At 43.1% G+C, this 14914-nt stretch overlaps 1 long non-coding RNA gene across 1 annotated transcript; it reads left to right on the top strand.

The window, feature by feature from the left end:
* Positions 1 to 2560: 2560 nt before the first annotated feature.
* On the top strand, positions 2561 to 13509 carry LOC132318489 (uncharacterized). Its single transcript, XR_009484330.1, has 3 exons — positions 2561 to 2609; positions 5498 to 5668; positions 13099 to 13509. It is a non-coding gene; the product is annotated as an uncharacterized LOC132318489 (long non-coding RNA).
* The last annotated feature ends 1405 nt before the right edge of the window (positions 13510 to 14914 follow it).

The raw sequence follows: 14914 nt of genomic DNA, 5'->3' as shown, positions 1-14914 counted from the left end.
GCCCGGCGTCCCGGCCGGCTGAGCACTGCGCTGCAGCACAGCGGGGCAGCAGGCACGGGGCAGCTCGGCGAGGAGCCCGGGCTGCCTGTGCCCACCCAACAACAGCCACGCCATTGGCCGTGGCTGAGCCAATCAGCGGAGCTGGCGGCAGCCTGTCAGCCCCAGGCAGCCTGAGGCGGGGCCGGAGGGGGCAGAGGCTGAGCAGGCTGAGGAGGAGGAGGGGAGGGCGGGGCCCTCGCCAGCCCTGGGCCCGAGTGCTCAGCCCCACAGCCAGGGTCAGAGCGGTTCCTGCTGCTGCCCCGGGGGTCCCCAGCTGGAGCCCGGACAGCTGGAGGTGAGTGTTGCCTGTCGGCAGGCCAGGGGAGGGCAGAGTTGCCTCCTCGCCGAGGGGCGGCTCCAAGCTGTGGAGCAGGCGTGCTCTGGTGGGGACAGACCGGGTGCCTTTGCTGTCCCCAGGCCTTGAAGCGGGTCTCATGCTCATGGACAACCCCATCGCTGTTGACAGCCTTTCATAAAGGGGGCTTTCCAGACGTGGAAGCTGTTTCTCGCTCCTGGTGAGACCATGCACCGGGGCTTTGTTGTCAGAGAATTCGGTGGGGAGCGGCCCTGGTTGGAGGCAGCTCCCTTTGGCAGATGTTGGTGCCTCTCTCTCAGCCCCAGGTTCTGATATGTGCCTTTCCCCCCACCGACGCTGTGCTGCCGGCTTTTGGGAAATGGGGGTACAGAGGGTGGATGGTTTTACTGGAGCCAGGAGAGGCCGTATTAACTGTATGTGCGAAGTGACGGAAACAACTTGAGGGTTTTAAGGAGACTGTCAGTTGTGATTAAGGCAGCGAGTGAGATAATCCCTGTAGGAGCTTTCTGAGAGGGCCAGAATGGGGCAAGACTGCATGTAAGGCCAGAAAAGGCTGTGGCAGCAGCTGAGCTGATCAAACTCAAATAGGAGATGATTTGGGCAATATCTGGTGGAGTCATCCTCTTGTACGTGTTGCGCAGACTGCGTAAGGCCTGCCTGCGGGCAGGGAAGAGAGTGTGAAAGGAGTGTTGGAGTGCCAAGGAAGGGGGTGGGAATTACTCATTTCTCAGTTTTCATTGGGCTGTCTGTGTAGCCCATGTAACTCATCTTGCATTCAGAAAGAAGTGCCATGCTTCTGGTGAAAAGAAAAAAAGAAAAAGGTAATTTGTGACAGAGCTAGAACTTGGAGTGAGATTCCCATGCTTAGTCTTACCATTCTAGAGTGTTAAAAACATTTCCTTGAAACACTTTCCCAAAATCACAAGGCGTGACTTTCTGAAAGAGCTGTTTTCCTAGGAGCTGCATCTCAGCTAAGGCAGATTAGAGATTGTTGCTTGCTGTTAGTCACTGGGGCTGATGACAGGTCACCCAGCAGTTCTGGCAAGGACAGAACAAGATAGATACATCTGGTTCCCTGTGCTGACTGTAATTTCTGGAACGTGTCTTGCCTAAGTTGGTCTTCACATTTTGCAGGTTGTAGGTTTGGCAGGATCTATTGTGTCATTAGCAGGATGGTAATAACAAAATCTGGTGCGATGGGGTTGAGAATCAGAAGGGTAAAAGTGAGAAAGAAACTTGTGAGTTGAGATAAAAAGTTTAATAAATAAAAAGAAATTAAAAAAAAAAAAAACCTAAGGAAAAAAACCCCCAAACAACAGAGAGAGGAAAATAAAACCCAAGAAAAACAAGTGATGCAAATGAAAAGAATTGCTCCCCACCAACTGACCGATGCTCAGCCAGACCCAGAGCAGTGGCCCCCCTGCCACCCTCCCCCCCAGTTTTATTGCTGAGCACGACATCCTATGGTATGGAAAATCCCTTTGGTCAGTTGGGGTCAGCTGTCCCAACCGTGTGTACCCCCCCAGCTTCTTGTGCACCCCCAGCCTACTCGCTGGCGGGGCACTGTGAAATCTGAATTTACTACCTTATGAACAAGTGCATAACTGCCACTGTGAACTGGCACCTATGCGTGTAGCTTTAATGTTCTCCGCATGTTTACTACTTCCTTGCCCTCTTGAAAGCCAGAATAAAGAGAAGGTAAGTACAGTGACGTGGATTTCTTAATCTCTAATACTTGATACTTTCTACAATAGTGGGAAAAAATAGATGAAGGCACGCCAAACCGTAGAAACAGAAGACCTGAACTCTCAGCTGACAAATAGAGAAAGCTTTTCTGAACACACCGCTGCTAATTCAGCATGGCAAATCTGCAAGAAGCAGGATAGTTAGACTTCAGTTTGTGGTTGGAAGTAATAATGTATATGCAAAGAATCAGAATTCTGTTACGTACAGATTATTTATTGTGGGGTTCTTAAAGAGTAAATTGGGCGGGGAGAAAACATAGAAGACTTTAAAATCTCTAATGTGGAAAGCATATGCAATTTTGGTGTGCCATCCAATCGATCATCTCGTTGTGTCCTATCTGAAACATGTTTTAACTTCGAAGCATGTTCAATTTTATCGTACTGTTTTAACTTTTTCAGACTTCCAGCAGCACCTTTGATATTCCTCTCACTTTGTCTGGAGCAGTATTCTATGGGAAAGACTAAATTACGAAGAAAAGACACATTATTTTGTCATTGTTCAAGCAAATGTAAGTATAGCTCTCTTAACGACCATTTGTGCCACTGATTTAGGGGGGGTTTAGTTTAGAGATTGAGATTTTTCAAAGGAAAGGAAAAGTCTCGCTGAACTACCAGGTCTGATAATACTCTTCTCCTGAAGATCTTATTTAAGATTTATCTGGGTTGCTGAAAGCTTAGACATATTATTACTGGTTAAAAAAGCTTGCTCAGTGTGTGTAACAAGACAACCTTTTTGGCACAAGGAGCAAGTTGCAAATTCATAGTACAGCCCATGCAGAAAAGTGCCTTCTGGTGTCACTAAGTGTTCATTTTCTAACAAATCTAGCGATGCTAATTTGATCTCAAACGAGTTTAATGGATATAATTTAGTTGTATCCTTCAGGTTTGAAATGCATTTTTCTATGAAGGTATGATTTTTCTTTCAAGTTGTCTTGCAAGCGTATGTGGAGGTTTTGATAGAGTGGCTGGCAGTGGATAATGCATACGGAGAAGAGTGATGTTTAAACTGTATCTTATGTATCTGTCATCAGGGAAGTTTTTTGGTGCCCTTGAAGGCTGTGAAAGCTTTTTTCCCTTTTTGTCCTTCCGACAATAGCCGAAACGAAAACTTCTCCTCTGTTGTTTACCTCTGTTGTGACACTACTTCGTTTGTGGGAAAATGAGAATGCTCTGAAGCAACTTTAGATAGCTTGCTCCTGAATTCACGCATTTATATTACTGTCATCCTTCTGATACAGAATTGTAAATACATTTTACAATCCACTTCCCTACATATTTTGTGGCATGTTCAGCATTCCCCCAATAGAAGACAGGCTCCGGGGCTGTCTCAGTGCTTCTCGCACTCAGATATATTTAAAGATGCTTCCTGGCCCACACAGTTACGGCTGTTGGAACAAGTCGTTTTACCCGGGTAACGTAACTTGCTGATCTCTTGAAAAGGAATACGTGAAGGCTCAGAACTGATTTGCCTTGTTGTTTTATCAATAATTTATTCTGCATTTATTCTGCTCTTTTCCTTTGATGTCAGAGCTGTGAGTTTCATGAGACACAGCACTCCTAGCAAAGTAACTGGGGTAGTTGAGCAGGTCGTGTTTTTCAAGAGAAGGGCATGGCGTGCAGCAGTGCGAACCCCTCGCGTGAGGAGGGAAGTCTGTCACGCTGCGGGAGCAACTGGTGAAGGCACAGCTTGGGATCCATGGTGGCAGTACAACAAAGCAATCTCATCTTAATTTGTTCGTTCCTTTGAATATATGTCCTTAGACAGTAAATTGTCACCTTTGTGGTACTGGGTTTGGGACTAGAGCTGTGCTGATAGCCTCTGTATCGTGTTTTTTTATCATAGGGCAGCTTGCATGATGGAAATGTCTTGCAAGGCCATGTGTTTTCTTATGAAATCAATAACTCTGTATCTGTGCTTTGACCCAGTATTACTCAAGAGCACATATTGGGGGAATGTAGAAAAGATTGGTTGATGATGAAGGCTGCTCCTTGTAGCTGTTACTGTTTTTCATCATTGCCCATGAAGAAAACTGAATTCAGAAATTCACGTATTTAGTAACTGTAAAGGTAAAGGGGTTCCAAGAACTGAGTGGACTCCAAAATAGGGAAAAAAATATAAGTACCCAGTCTGATTCAGAGCAATGACCTATTCGTCTTACGCAGATGACGATATTAAACAGCATAAATACTTAAAAAAAATTGCTTTTTTCTGTCAGTGTTATCCTCGGATAGGAGGGCAAGACTTAGCTAATGGCCCATACTCCCTCCGCAAGATTTTCTTTTTGTAAAGAAAAGCTATCACAACAGTTGCTTCATGAAAATGGAAATATTTTTGACTATTTAAAAAAAAAGTATTGGAGAGTCATGCTGGTTTTTTGCTATGATAACAAAAGAAGAAAGAAAGGAACGGTGAACTGTTGATAGCGTGTACATTGTTCAGCATATAAAAATAATCCGGGTGGTTCCCACAATTCAGGAAAGTATAGTTTTATTCTGTACCACCTGGAAAGAGAAAAAAGAGACAATAAAGAAGTTGCAGTAGTCAATGGTGTCTTGTGTACCCAAAGAGTTAAAAAAACCCAAAACAAACAAACAAACAAAAAAAGTGAAACCATGATAGATTGAAAAGAACCTGTCACGCAGCATGGAGACTTTTTTGGGATGCAGCATTGTAGCTGCTTTATTGTGGACAGAAGTGTTCTTCAACCTTTAAACCATGAGCAGTATAACTCATTCTCTAGACAAATCAGCTTTCCACATGGAGTACAGTTTGGAGATCTTAGATCAATCTCATTGCTGTCCTCTGGCTGGTTATTTTTTTTGGGGGGGGGAGGCGGGGAAGGAGGTGCTAAATCTTTCCTAAAATGTGGCATGCAGAGGTGGATTGAGCATTACAGTCCATGGCCTTCCCACTGCCAATTAGAAAAGTAGCTGTTACTGCTTATGCTTCTGTAAGTGAAAGTCCTTTTACTTACAGATAGGATCCGGTAGAGCTACACAAGGCAGCATAAGAGTACATTTCAGATTTTAAGTAAGGCACGAGGGACTCTCTATGTCATACAAATACGCTCCATTTTTATATATATTTAACAAGACATGTATCTTCATCTCACACATTTCCTGAGAATTAATTTCTCAAAACTGTATTATTTCTGAGTAATAGATGTCTCACACCATTTCTTAATTCAAGAGGTAAATTTTTACCTCTTAATTGTATTTCTGAGCCTTTATGAAATTAAAGGCTGTAGCTTGGAGGCGGAAGTTTCTGTAATTAGCTATTTCCTAGAACCTGGATAATTATGGTGCTTATATGTTTTGCCCTTCGCTTTAACTTCAAACTTTTTTGTAGATTCTGAGTTCAGAAAGTCTCACCAGATGTAACTCGTTTGCTCCACAGGACTGAGGACAGAATCTTAATGAGCGAAGGACAAGTACAACCAGCCTGACAGTAGATGTGCTCGATGGGGACGATGTGGGACCAATGTTTCTTCCCTGTGTCTTGGTGAATAATACTTGTGACTGTAGACCTCTCACCTACCAAGCGAGCTTGCCAGAACTGACTGATCCTGTAAGTCCTCTTGATTTTTTGCGAGTTTTATATGTTTATTTTTTATGTTATTTTTATTATATATATATTTTTAATAGATATAAAATGTATATAAAATCCATTATTATATTATATATATTGTAAAATGCATATATATAGTTATAAAATACATTTTATTTTTATACGTTTATTTTGCAAGCGACTGTCGTCTTTTTCTGTGGACACAGTTGAGAACTGTAACTAGAAAGGTCACGTACGCTTTATGCCACATTTTATGTGCTAAACAAAAGAAAACCGTGGTAAGAGGTATGTAGGACTAGATGGTGCAGTTCTAGCTTTGATACAGTGGCAAACTGCTTGTTTCCTACAAGGGCTGAGTCTCTCTGAAATTTGGTAAATTGTGGAATTGCCTTTCCTGATGTGTCCGTGTTTTGCTCTCGAAATACCCTGAAGAAGCACCTTTGAGAAGGGACTTGACACATTATTCCATTCAGGCTTGTTACAGACCTTAGGAGAAAGATTTTTGGAAGAGGAAGCATTAGTCACTAGTCCCTGAAAAGATTGTGTGTTGCTACGGTCTGGTTTCAATCGAGAGGCACTAAAGAGCAATGTTTTTTCTCATGTAAATGCTTGCACTAAGTAGATCCCTTAATGCGTCAGTTAGGATAGGGATAAAGGTCAGCGTAAGGCTCATTTCACACTGGAACGTGCGCAATGAATCACAAAAAGGGGCAGCTGAGAGCTTTATAATTTCTTGATGAAAGATGGTGCCAACTCCCCTTCCTTACAGGAGAACTGCTGCTTGGTATAATGGAGATGTGTGTCTCTGTGGTGGGTGAAGCAGAAGAATTAATTTCCTGACTGATATTGATATATGACCTTTGATTCATGTATTTCAGAATAAGAAAAGGGAGAACCAATTGAATCACTAGGTATTACCCCTCCGGATTGACATTGACATTAAGAGAACATTGAGTATTGACATTAAGATCATGACTTCCCTTGTTCATTGCAGGACACGCTCTCCGTTCTGCTTCCTCCAACCAGGAGACGGGGGAGGTTTAGGCTCTAAGTGTGGAGGTTCTTGCTATCCTCTGCCTTACTCATCCTTGCCGTCCTGTGCCTCGTAGTCTTTTGCCAACCTGCACGTTACGGTTTCCTGCTTTCTCTGGCCTCAGGGTCCCGCTGCAAATATGCTTGAGCAGGATCACCAAGCACTGCTGCCACTGTGCTTGGTTGATTCAGATGATACTCTTAGCGAGTTTCAGAATCTCCCACAGTTGTTTTATTCATTTTAGGACCAGCTGAAATTGTGTCTAATATACAGCAGTTGATCAATTGCTTCTGCACAGGTTAACAGTACAGGCTCTGGTTTAATAACCAGTACAATCTCAAGGAGGTAAGACAGGGCTTATTGTAATCAAGGTGTGTGATTAGTGTGCCTTCTGGATAAGGGAGGGCTGGAACAAGCTTCAGGGAGGTGGTATGAGTCTGCCTGGACCCTTTGGGAAACTTCTGGGAGAAGATTGGGTCTTGCAGGGCACGTGCACCTCCAACAGAGGTGATTTCTCTCTACTGGAGAATCACTTCCTAACAGCTGCAGCCTGATTTGTAAGGTGTAGCAAGACTGGAGCCTTGATATTCAGCTTGTAACAGCAGCAAATCAGCTGTGAAAGGGAAGGGGAGAGATGTTCCATATTTAACCTTGTTATATTGACTTACACTTCTTTTTTTGCACTTCTACATGTTGGCATTTGATAACCCTTTGTAACTGTGTTGTTTGTTTTTGACTTTGTGAATAAATGCTTTTCTTTAAATTTTGCATTAATTTGGCTTGGGCTTAGTGTCATTTTAAGGAAACTGGGCAACCACAAGTTACTGTCCAGCTGAGTATGCGGCCTCATCAGGGTTACTAGGGCACCCAAACTATGCAGGATGACAAGAGTATGACCCCATTGTATCTGCGCAGATCTGATGGAGTGCCCAGTACAGAGGCAGTGAGGCAGAAATTATTAATAACCGCTGTTTGGTCGTTACCTTGCTTTTTGTCTGGTTATCTTAAGGTATAATGCAGATCATAGAATTTTCCTGATACAGCTCTCACAGATGAAAGGAATCCAGCTCTGTATCCATTCCTGCCCTTCGTCAGGCACATACACTGTGCTGGGAGACAAAGCAGTGTCTGCCAAGGAGCGTGTCTAGGCTAGGAAAAATCTGACTAGTGATTTAGGTGCTGAGTTGCCAAATGTATTCGTTTAACTTCATAAGCTACAATCTGTTCAGGTGTCGGCTTTTTGTGTTTGCTTTTTGGCTTTTTTGTGTCAAACTGCACTTTGAGAAATCTGATCTATGAAATGAGAAACCGGTTCTGTTGATAAACTACCGGCTCTTTGCTGTTTATCTATTTGGAGTGCTGTAGCAATTTTGATAAACTGAAGTGGAAGAAGGATGTTTGAACTCAAAGTTTTACCTTGGTACCTCAAATCTTTACCTGACTTGTAAATGATAATTCCTTTAGAAGATATGGATGGTACCTAAAAAGATTCAGCTAGTAAATAAATGTAGTACATTTGTGCTGCAAAAAGCAGTGTGATAAAGTGCAGAGAAGCCTGAGCATCTGGACTAGCCAGGGGCTGGCAGTGGACTCCTGTGATGCTCTAATCTGACAAAGCAGCCTGGGCAGAGGACCTCGTTCAGAGATAGGTTGGAGCCTTCTGCGTGATGTGAAACAGCTGCATTGCACCACATAGACAAGACCCATCTGAGTCCGTGATGCTGTAAGACTTTAACTACGATGTCAGGTTATATAGAAGCTGATAGTAGCCAATACGCTTCTCAGAATGATTTGTCTGAAGTGACTCGCACCAGTTGTTTTGGTTTTTTTAAAGATCAAAATTTACTGCACTGTAGGTGTTGAACCTCCAGTGTGTGTAGCAAAAGGAACAGAATGCTGATTGCTGAGGGTTTTTTGATGGTAGCCACTACATAGGCCAAAGGACTATTTTTAGTCCAATACCATCTTTTTTTTTTTTTAATTTGCTTTTTAATTTTTCAATGAACATGAGAAGGAATATTAATGACTCTAGAACAAAGTTGAAGTATGAATTATTCAGAAGCAGTAGCTTGAAAAAGAAGTCCTGCTTTACAGGGCAAGACATCTACTCAGCTGACCCCTAAAGTAAAGCATTTCATGTAACTGGTAAGAATAATATTTTTGTTCAGTCTTGCGCAATTACTTACCTTTAGCTGGCATCTATCCATGAATTTACTGAGGTCAGAATCATATTTCCTTTCCAAGCTTCTTTCCCTTCGACGCTCTAAAGCAGTTGGATAGATTGGCAATGAAGAATCCGTACAGCGTGAGCTTTGTTTATGGTCTTTGGTGTGCAGAGATGGAAAAGGCCGGCAAAATTAATGGATCTCTTTGTTACCAGAGAAGCAATTTATTTTCCTGAAGAACAATATCAAGGTTTACACTATGCCCTCTGAGAGTTGGTCTGACTCATGGCAGTATTAATAATATTATTAAATCTGCTCCAGGCTGGGCACAGTGCTGTATAATTACAGTTTATACACTTGTAAAAACCTGTTTTGCAGTTCTGCCATTTGCACAGACAGTGTAAATTCCCCCGAAGCTGCAGGTCTTCCAAGCAGAGCCAAAGGTCATCTCATGGTCCTCTCTGAGTGTGCATATAGGGTGAAATGTTGTGAGAGTCCCTTCTCGGTCAGCTGGGTGCTGCCTGTAACCGACCGAGCTTTGCCACAAGGTGCGACGATCTTCATTGGTGGTTGCCTGGTTTTGTGAGTGTCACTTTTGCAGTGCCACCAATGAGCTACTGTAATTGATTGCTATCATGGCCTTATTAGGTCTAGGATCACAGCTAAGGTCATATAAACATCAGTGCCTCTGGTATCAAATGCTTGTGAGGTGCTTCTGCAACTTTGTAGAGGAGGCAGAAACTCGTAGTTCAGAGTAAACAAACTTTGGATGTTTTTGCAGCACGTGAGCTATTCTGAATGCTTAATCCTGCGGTAGGTGAGTGGTAAGTGTGGGCTAAACTGCCTCACCGCTGCTGAAGCGCGGACACAGAGCTAAGTTAACAGCCTGTGATCCGCACCTTAGATTAGGTATTGCTTCCCTGGGCAGAAATTTGCTTGTGAAGTGCTACCTGTTGAGTCCGATTCAGTGCCCATGACAGTGATGGAGTAAACTGCTTTACAAGTTCCCAGACCAGGAGGGAAAAGAAATAAATCTACTGAGTTTTGAGTCCTCTAATAATCATTGCAAAAATTATTATCTTGCAAAAAAGTCACCAAAGCCCACGATAAGACAGCGTTCAAAGTCATTGTTCAAAGTTCTGTCTCATAATACACGTGCAAATCCTTTCACTTCATTTCCGTTAGGGGAATGCAAAGCACAGCTTCAGTATTGTCTTACAATGAGCTAGCATAAACCTTTCAAAAATTCAAGTGTCACAAACCAAATATATTGCCTTATAACAACAGGAAAAACCATGTCCCATGTCTTTGCTAGATGAAAGGATGCATGTATGAACTCCTGTGTCTGCTAATTGCTCTGTATGCTTCTGTGTGCGTTCCCTAGTTGTTGCCATCTTGCTTTCTCTCTGGGAATGAATTTACTGTTGTTAGATAAATTCTGGTTTCCAAGAAAACCTGTGGTGTTTGTTGTTTGGGTTCTTCTTTTGTTGTTGTTACATAGTTTTATATTTACCTTAGTGTTTCTGTGTCTGATCAAATCTGGTAAGTTGTTTTTTTTTTTCCCCCATTGTCTCAGGAAGCATTCAATAAATTAGCATTTATTATCAGGATGTGCAAGTCATCAAATGGAGTTAAAAAAAGACAACCTCGTGAATGTCTCATAACATTGGAAAGAAAATTTCTCCTCCCTCTTTCCCCTTCGGTCTGTTCCTGGCATGCTCACTTTGTGAAGGTTTTGTCCATTTCTATACTGAATTTTTTCCATCATCATGCAAAGAAGAAAAGCCAATTAGCAGTAAAATGTAGATTAGGTTTATTTAATCAGTTGCTGGACTAGTTTTGCAACGAACAGATTCATTATCAGGTTCCATGGGGTAATTATCAGTCCACATGAACACTAATATACTCCATGACACCTCAGAGGCTTTCTTTGTACCAATTCAAGATTCAACACTTTAAACACGTAGCTGCATTGTGAGACATCGCTTATTAATGCACCACTGAAGTATCTTTTTACATGAAAAGCATTTATTTTTGTACTAATTATCCTCAGTATCCTTAGGAGTTGTGTCAGCAGGGATCTGACAAAGTCTGTGGGCTCAGCTGCCCTGTTGAGCAGAGACTCAAGGAGATGGGTAGACAAAAGGCTAAAAAAGAAAAATAAAAAACTTCTGCTAAGAACAGTGTGGTCGAGGGGGGTAAAAAAAGACATTGAGGAGCAGGAAGCACCCTCAGAAGCCCTCAAGCTGTTGTTAGCAAGAAGGACCTCTTTAGTTAGATGAGTTTGGATTCAGGGGAAGAAAACTGAACTTTTAAGAGGTGGAATTGTAATCCTGCTGGTTAAAAGCCTTGCTCGATCAGTCAGGGAGCGAGTCCTCCCTGAAGAGCACTGCGTGCGTCCTGCAACACATAGTTTTGAAACTGTGGAAACTGCTGACTTTTGATGGTAAGGTGAAGTGAACGGTTTGGCTCTACTGTCACGGAAATCAAGAGTTACAGTATTTTTTTATTGCAGAGTTTAGGCCATTGTATATTCTATATTTAAAACTGAGCAGAGTCTTTTCTGATCACTTCAACAACCTTTTTTATTTTATTTTATTTTTTTTACAAGGAGAAAGGTTTTGACTACTTCATGCAAGGGACAAAAAAGTTCATTGACTTTCACATATGCAAAGCAATATAAACCATCATAATCTGAAGAATTGTGGCTATACAGTAAACTCATCAAATCCTCAATATATCTTGACAGAAGGTACATCTTACTTGGAATCCAGAATCACTTGAAGAGTTTCCAGTTAGCAGTGAAAAATTGTGTTTTGCATCAGACTGATAGTTATGTCAAAAATGGCAGGTGCTTTTTAAAACTCACCTTTCATCTTTGCCTTTCTTGCTGAAGCTCTAGGGGCAATCACAAGAGTTTTTCTCCAAGCCATTTCCCATTCCCTTGCAGTGTTCTAGCTCAGCATCGTACGGTGACGTACTGAAGCGGCTGCAGTAAAATAACTTTCATACCACCTTCTGTGGTGTATTGCTGTCCAGCAGTTATTTGCATTTATTGTTTGGGGAATTGGGAACTGCCCCTTTATGGTACCTTCTGGGCCCCAGCACCTATTGCAGTAGGGAGACCACGGCGTATGGAGGGAAACGGGTTATTCTCTGGGTGGGAGAAATGGATGTGCCGTAAGGGGGAACGAAGGTTACAGCAGTACAGGAAAGGCTAGTTTTATTGTGGTGGAGAAGAAAAAAGGAGTTTGGTGGAGGACTGAAGTCAGTGGCGGGGCCGCTGTTGGGAGCACAGCACGCTTCTGTACGCCGCCAGGTTTAATCACCTCTGTACAAATCAGTTTTATGCTTATTATTGATAGCTAATTAACATCGCAGAGGATGCGCTGGTTTTTCAGTACCTCCAGGCCTGAGGATGACAACCACTTAACAATTCTTTCTGAAGTAATTTCATTGCAGTTCCTTCCTATGCGACTGTACAAATCCCAATTCCTTCCAAACAGAAAACCTGGAAATTTTCTTAAAGACACACATTAGTATAAAACCTGCTGCAAACCAAATAAACAAATCTCAGATTAATGAAACTTAGCTAACTGTACTGAAAAATGTCTGAAAGTTTTGGAAACAACATCTCCCGATCTTAGTTATAGCAACAGCTATTAGTCAAAGAATAAAGTTCATCAAATGTTCTGGGTATTTTTTAGATTTTTTTAGGTTGTTTTTCTTTTTCCTTTTTAATTTCTATTTTTTGCTGCGGGAAATACCTACCCATAGAAGACTTTTTATACAGGTATCTACTATGCAAACTAAAAGCAAACAACCTTCCCTGAGTTTTGAGAGTAACTTGCTAGTTCAGCCTGAGCTTCCATACAGATGCTAAGTAAGATTTTTGTGGCACCGAAATCTTCAGTCTTTATAATTTGGCAAATGAAGACGTTAGTCTGAGTTGAAATAAATGTGTGTGGTTAAAATCAAGTGCAATAAAGACCTTACAATGTATAAGGAAGGGGCCTTTTTTTTACCTGTCTGAAGGATAAAATTTCACAGAAAGGCAGGAATGCTTCCCCCTGATGAAGGTGATTTCTTTCTTGGCTTTTCTTGTAAGCATGACTGCTTAAACGTGCGTGGGGGTGAATTTACCCCTGCAGACAGTCAAACTGCATGCAGCTAAAAAACCAAGTTAGATTGCCAGTTTTTATTGCCAAATCAATTTTTTTTCCACTCTCCAGGCCACCCAAGACGGTCTTGAATCGCTCCACTCCATCCATTTCTGCTCTTCCAGTAAAAGGCTCCAGCACCTGCTCACAGCTGCAATGAGAGAGGATCAGCAGCTACCCCACAAGCCAGGACAGGAGTGTGCAAGTGCAGACCCGTTGTAAAACAAAGAGTGGGACTCAGAAGAAAGACTCCACTGAGAGGCCACTAACAGTCAAAAGCTCAAGAGCAGCAAAAGGCAGGACTTCTACCACCGTGTACACGGGTTGAGGCAGGACACAGGGCGTACACAGACCCTTCACAGCATCTATCATCATGCAAGGGAGTTTTGATACCAACAGCTCTTGCCGGGAGCAGCATCCTCTCTTTTGTACCCAGCGGTGTTTTGCACCCAAACTAAGGAGCAAAGAAAGTTGCAATCAATGTCTGAGACGAGGCCAGCTCTGAAGAAGAGGGTGATGGGAATGCGTCGTGACTGAGGGTGCTCTGAGGAATAACCATGAGAAAACACTTGCTCCAAAACCTTGTCCAAACATCTACGTGACCCTTCTTTCTGATGGGACAGAGGAGTGACAACAAAGGGAAAGATGCATCTGAAACCACACGCTGCCAGCAAGAGAAAGGCTTTCGGTGAAACTTAAGGCCCCAAGAGCCACCAAAGGAATGTGAGGACTTGGGAGGCCACAGAGACTCCGTTTACCCAAGGAGAGCGGGGAATGGCACAGACAGGGACAAGGAAGTGCCCCAGCTCATTCAGAGGGAAGGGAAGAAAGGTGTCCACTGCACAGGAGTGTAAAATAATAAAAATAAAAAAACCCCACAGATGCAGAGAAAGACAAAGAGGAAAAAATACGGAAGCGCATCAAGCCCTCAGAGATAAGTTAAGAGGCACGATCAGAGAGAAGCAAAATAAGCCGTGCAACAGGGCAGAGCAGCTGAAGTCTCACAGGCGTGGACAAACAGAAGAAAAGTATTTTGTAAGTCCCAGAAAAAGTGTATGATGGTGGTGGTACCAGGAAATGTACAGTAGGGGAAAAAGCAAAACAAGCAATGTGACGATAACAAGGATTTACTAGAGAGCAGGAAACTTCCACCACCATTTTCCCTCCCCATTCCAGCAACTGTCCCGAGATATCTGGGCACACGTCACGCGGCCGGAGCTGTGGCTGTGTGAAGTTGTCTCTGGACACTGGACAAGGCTTTCACCTGGTCGTGCATAAAAGCCTTGAGGCATCAGATGGTCTCCTGCCTGCCCTGTGTACCATATAAACTGTGAGGAAGCAAATCAGTAAGCTGCCAAACTTTTGGAAGAAGACACCTCTCCTGTCTCCTCCAGAGCTCTCCGACTAGGCTATGATGAGAACTTCAGCGCCAACAGTCACAGTGAGATTCCACCTCAATTGGCTCTTACCTCCAGAAGACAGCAGAAAAGGTTGTTGATGCAGGAAACCACCAGACTCAATTCCAATGCAGCCAAGATTCACACTGCAATCAGTTGCCCCCCCTACTCACAGGAATCCCTCAGCTCAGTCTCAAGCACACACAGCCCCATCTCCATCTCAGAAGAGATCTTTAAGCCCCCAAACAAACAACTGCCTCATCCCCACATGAGCGACCTGCCCTGATCCTCGTTCCTTTTCCCTCCCTCCCTGGCCGTACCACACTGAACCGGTATTTCTCTCCCTCCTCACATAACCACACCATATCCAAACACAGTAATAATCCTGCATAGGAAAACCGTCTGCAGTGCCCAGGGACTGCTCTTCCCCAGTTGCAGCACAGTGCACCACAGTGTCATGGTGTCATCACTGATGTAGTGCTGCACACTAT

Source organism: Gavia stellata, chromosome 17 (assembly GCF_030936135.1).
Source record: "Gavia stellata isolate bGavSte3 chromosome 17, bGavSte3.hap2, whole genome shotgun sequence".
NCBI lineage: Eukaryota > Metazoa > Chordata > Aves > Gaviiformes > Gaviidae > Gavia > Gavia stellata.
The sequence above is the reverse complement of the archived record's forward strand: the minus strand, read 5'-3'. Positions and strand labels throughout refer to the sequence as shown.